Source organism: Meles meles, chromosome 17 (genome assembly GCF_922984935.1).
Source record: "Meles meles chromosome 17, mMelMel3.1 paternal haplotype, whole genome shotgun sequence".
Lineage (NCBI taxonomy): Eukaryota > Metazoa > Chordata > Mammalia > Carnivora > Mustelidae > Meles > Meles meles.
Genome location: NC_060082.1, coordinates 20,673,867 through 20,679,605, shown reverse-complemented (window position 1 = coordinate 20,679,605; position 5,739 = coordinate 20,673,867).

Below are 5,739 nucleotides of genomic sequence, written 5' to 3'. Positions count from 1 at the left end.
CCATTTGATGGAAAAATAATGGCATCAGAAAAAATAAAAGTTGTTAATATACAAAATTATATTTTAATGTGTATCAAATTTTCTTCATTGATTTCTGACTTCTTATTTTTTTAATGTATTTCAATCATTCACTGCAATTGTTAAACCTCATTATCTAGTGAGATAGATTTCTGTGCAGTGAGTATATCTTACATATAGTAGGAATTTGATTTTTTTTTTTTTTTCTAAATAGTCACCTGTGTTTGTCTTTTACTAGCCACAGGGCAGGATTTTCTGGGGTGCCCATGACGACCTCTTTCAGCAAATTTGTTAGTGCACCTTTTCCTCTCTCTGGAAACTTCATTGGCCATTCATTGTTTTGAAGTTGCTAACTTCCTTCTGACCCTTCAGTTTCTCCTCAAGTGTGTTTGCAGAGCCTACTCAAATCTCTCTTGCTCTCTTCTGCCTGTAGAAAATGAGTCTACAGACCTTTATTTATTTTTCGATATTAACTAAAAATCAATATGGGAGAGATTAAAAATTAAAAAGTCAATTCAATCATCGCATCTTCCATCTGTGTTGTTTGAATAGGGCTGTTTCCATTACATATACTCTGTCCCCTCAGCAAGGATGTCCCACTTTTTCCCCTGCAAAAAGCCCGGTTGATTTCACTTCCTTTCCCCTTCCTTTTAGGGTTTTTGTTTTTGTTTTTGTTTTTGTTTTGCTCAGGTCTTGAATAGTTGTTTTTTTTTTTAAAAAACACATTTAATTATCTTCCATTTTTATTCCATCTGTTATGGACGATATCTGATATTGTGCCCCCTTCCTCCCAAACCTCTCACCTCTCTAAAATTCCTATGTTGAAGCCTAAACGTCAAGCCGGACGGTATTTAGAGTTGGGGCATTTGGGAGGTAATGAATTTCGATGCAGTCCTAGGGGTGGGGCCCCATGATGGGATTAGTGTCCCTATGAGAAGAGACACCACAGAGCTTTCCCTCTCTCTGTCTCGCTCTCTCTTTTCATCACAAAGTGAAAGCACTGAGAGAAAGTGGCTGGCTGGCGGCAATCCAGGAAGAGAATTCTAACCCGACTCTGCCCACGTGGGCAGATCTCAGATTTCCATCCTCCAGAACTGTGAGAAGATAAATTTCTTTTAGGGCAGCCAGGCTATGATATTTTGTTGCGGCAGCCTGAGCGGACTAAAACACCACCTCCCTGGAAACGTTTCTATCCTGTATCGGTTCAGCTGCCTACTTCTTCCACATCCGCACTTGATTGAACTGTTGAGCAAATTGAGATTTCCAAATGACTGGCGACCCAGTCTAGTTCTACTTATTTTAGCACTACCTAGCAGCCTTGGTAGTTAAAATAGGAGAAGTTCGTGGCAATTCTGATCCTTTTCTGGTTATTGCAAACTTTTTTGTCTCCATTTCCTCCCTTATTCACACAGGGGGGAGCTGCGGCTTCCACTTTCCCGGAGAGACTGCAAAGAAGCATATGGAACGGAGATTCTGGATCCGTGTCCTTAAATTCTGACACTTGCTTATGATGAGTGGTTGAGCAAACTGTCTTTTCCGAGGCACTGTTTTTGCATCTGCAAACTGGAAAAATACCAGTGTCACAGGAAGTTCTGACTATTCGATGAATTCTAATCACCCTGCTGGAGACTAAAAGATAATCAATAAGTATTGATTATTACCTTTGTTCATTTTAAAACTTTGACACCACTTTACTAGAATTCTCTCAGCTTCGAGCCACTGCACATTTAAAATTGTTTCTATTTTTTGTTCATTCCATGCTTCCATTAGAGTGTAATCATTCCTTCCGCAGGCTCATTCCTCAGCTGTGTTATGCTTTCATGAAGTCCTTGTCCAGTCCTTTATACTATCTCCTCTAACTTCATATTCTTCCACATGCTGGGTCCTTCCCATTAACCTTTAGATCTAGACAGGTTTCTCGCATATTTTAAGGTAAAGCTCTCCCTTTCCCTCTCTCCTTATTGCTCTTTTTTTCAAACCAGCTACCTTCCTGCATCCGGCCAATGGCTCAGCACTCAAGATTCAGCTTAGGTGTCATTTCTTCTAGAAAACCTTCCCTAATTCCTGCATTCTGGCTTAAATGCCTTTTTTTTTTTTTTTTATGTCATCCCTTAGCAAGCTGCTCCTCCCTGTCAAAGCACATATCACACTGGAATTGCCTCATTGCTTGTCGGTGTCTCCAAAATACTGCGCTCTCTCGGGGCAAGAAACCTGTATTTATCTTCTTTATTATCATATCTTCAATACCGTGCACAGTGCTTGGGATAGAGTAGATGTTCAATAACCATTTATTAACTGAATAAAGAGAAACAGATATAAAGCTTACGGAAAAATAGAGAAGCTGGGAATGTTAGAGATATTTTAAAACCATTGTCTTGACTACTCACTGACTTACATATTATCCTGGAGCTCTGTTATAGTTTGTAAGATATATTTAGAAAGTTAATGAAGTAAAGATTTGATGCTATGGAGGCCCAATGTTAATCCCATGTAAAATATAATTTAAGAGTAATTAAATGGTCAGTGTACTTTTGAACTTGCTGAATAGCTTTCCCCACCTTTTTTTTGTCTGCAGTCAGACTTAATTTCTCTCAAGGGTAATAATGGTAAAAGGCCAGAAATTTGTGTAAAGGCTTTCCTTTTCTTTTTCTAGTCACAATAATAGTCTTGAAATTCCCATATTCTGAATGGAACCAACTTTACCTAAAAGAGAACTTGGGATGTTCTGAGCATGACACAGGATATATTGGGATGTTCTAAGCATGACACAGGATATATTGCTGGTGTTGTAAATCTTAGATCATTGAACGACACAATAGTCTCCTAGAGGAGATGCCAGACCCTCCCACTTTTTTTTGTTTTATCACGAAATGCAAAGGGCTACCAACTGGAAGCATTCTGGGGAACACAGTGTACTGGTTTGGCTCATAAGATTTTATGAAAGCTCTGCTCTCTGAGTTAAATTATATTGCCTGACTCCTAGGACACAGAGAATGTCCTATAACCAATAAAATATTTTAACATTCTTTTAGTCATGGTGTCTGCTTCCTTTCTGAAATTATGCCAGTCACAATGGGCCGTGATGACTACAATAAAAAAAAAGTGGTGGTTTGATAGGTATGTGTAGCCATAAACACATAGCTCTCTCTGCTTTTATTCTGGGCCTAGACCTTCATTATTAAGACTTTTCCATCATTTAATCTTCAGCAACCTCAAAGTCAAGGAAAACTCCTCTTCCCAGGAAATAGTATCGAAGTAGACATTAGAAAGAAAACATAGAAATGCCATATAGTTTGATCGGTACCAATAAAATGCCTTCTTGCTCAAAAGGGTAATTTACAATTCAGAGATCTACATCTCATTCCAATCTCCACTCCTACCAGATCTCTGAAAACACCACCATCCATTCTCCAGGGCCACATGTCCTTTCTCCCTCTCCTCTGGAGAATAACTGAAGGATAGGAGAGATGCAATGCCCTTTATTGTGCTGCCTGTGAAAGTTGCAGAGGAAAAACAAGCAAAACAAACAAACAAAACAATGAAAAGTCTGGGCTAATGACCATTGTTTAGGACATTCCTCACTGTTCTCTAGCCAGACTTGAAAATAAAATCAGAGGAAGATTACTATTTCTTGTCCTATTTATTACAATATATGAAACAAGGCCATATTAAAGTACTTCTCTAACATTTTTTCTAAACTGAAAATTTTTGTGGATCAGTACAAGTGTTGACCAAGTTTCTTAATTTGCAACCTATGGACTTGGGTATGAATGCACACCTTGCCGGTAACATTGGTTTTTATATTTACACAAGTGCATTTTTCTTAGGTGATTTTGTCAGATTGCACAGGGAATTCAAGATCTGCAAGGGATTAAGTATTGCATATCTCTGTAAATAGAAATATATGTTATAGTTATACATAAAAATACAGATGTAGACTCTATCCACTATATTTATAATATATATAATATATAACCAAATATATGCATGTATATATGTGTAAATACAAATAAATACATATAAACATACATATGTTTATAATATTTGCACATACGCATATAATACCTATCAACATTTAAAGTTGTTGATATTTAGAAATGATTAAGGGTTTTACAAAAAAAAGGGGGATGCTGAATATATTGAACATTTTCTTGTAAGGAAACATAGATCATAAAGAGGTTACTAGGATGAAAAATCACTTGGGGAAAGAAAAAGAGATACAGAGATGGTTTGCAGCCAAGTCAAAGCACATGAAAAAATGGGTAAAATCAAGACCCTTTGTATAATTTAATCTTTCTTTTCATTTTCTTGACTTCATGTTTTAATTTTCCTTCTTGGTTTTCTTTTACCAAAATGACTACCAATAAATGGTTATGTCTGGGGCACCTGGGTGGCTCAGTTGGTTAAGCGGCTGCCTTTGGCTAAGGTCATGAGCCCAACGTCCTGGGATCAAGACTCACATTGGGCTCCCTGCTCTGTGGGGAATCTGTTCCTCCCTGTCCCTCTACTGTTCCCCCTGATTCTGCTCTGTCACTCATTTTCTCTCTCTCAAATAAACAAACAAACAAACAAATAAAATCTTTTTAAAATAAAAAATAAAGGTAAATAAAAAACAGCTATGTCAATATTAACAATGGATGCACCTGGCATAGTTAATTTCATTAATGTCCTCTCATCTCTCATCATAGGCACGTATATTACTTTAGGATTAAGTCAGGACTAAAATAGCTGAAATGTAATATGATTTCTAGATTTAAGGCTTTTCACCCTTCACAGGTACACGGACTTAAACTATATTCCCTGTTAGAAGAGCCAAGAAAATCGAACATTTTTATCATACGTACGAACAGTTTTGAGGACCTAAAATCTGACATTGGACTTCTCCAACTCTTTTATGGGTGCCTCACGCTCCTTTGGACCATCCTTTGCATTTAGTTGGACAAGGTTCATGTGGAACAACGCAGAGAAGATACACTTTAAAGGGGTCTCTGAGCACAGTTTTGTTCACAGTCAGTGACGCACTTTAGCCAGCAAGTGTTTAATTTCTAACTTAATAAAATTACCAAAATGTAGATCTTAAAACAGAGAGGTGTTTAAGAAATGTCTCTTTGGGGAGTGATTGCTATCAACCGCACATAAAGCACAATTGGAGACTGCACGAGTACTTACCGTAAAAGAGCATCTGCTCCCGTACCTATTAATCCTCTTGCTTATAAAGACGATCCAGCTGAGGGCACGCAGGGAGGGGAGGTAGGCAGAGTGCAAGGCTGGCAGCCTCAGGTGGGGAAAGGGCTGGGGGCCGGGAGCATCTCTGAAAGCCACTTTGAGGCACTAATGTCCAATGTCTGTTTGCTAATATTGTTTTATCACTCTGCCAGGCCATATCCGGTTTATTCAATCCAATGTAGATAATGAACATGAAATCTTCAGGGTAGCTAAGGACATTTCCTAATGAATATAAGAAGCTTAGAAAGGGAAATGATTATAATGGATGCAACAGTGTTCTCTGAATCACTAGACCGAGTAAATGGGACATGGCATAATAGCTTCTTGTTTTTTGCCAGAGACTCACTTCGGCTCCTTAGAGAGACATTCAATCATTGCTGTTTCGGTCAACTCTTTATCAGCTGTTCGAATTATTTGATGAATAGCTCCAGTGAATGTCCTAGGGCCTGGAACTTTTATGAATAGCTTAGGATACTTGTCCGTGTAATAGAAGAA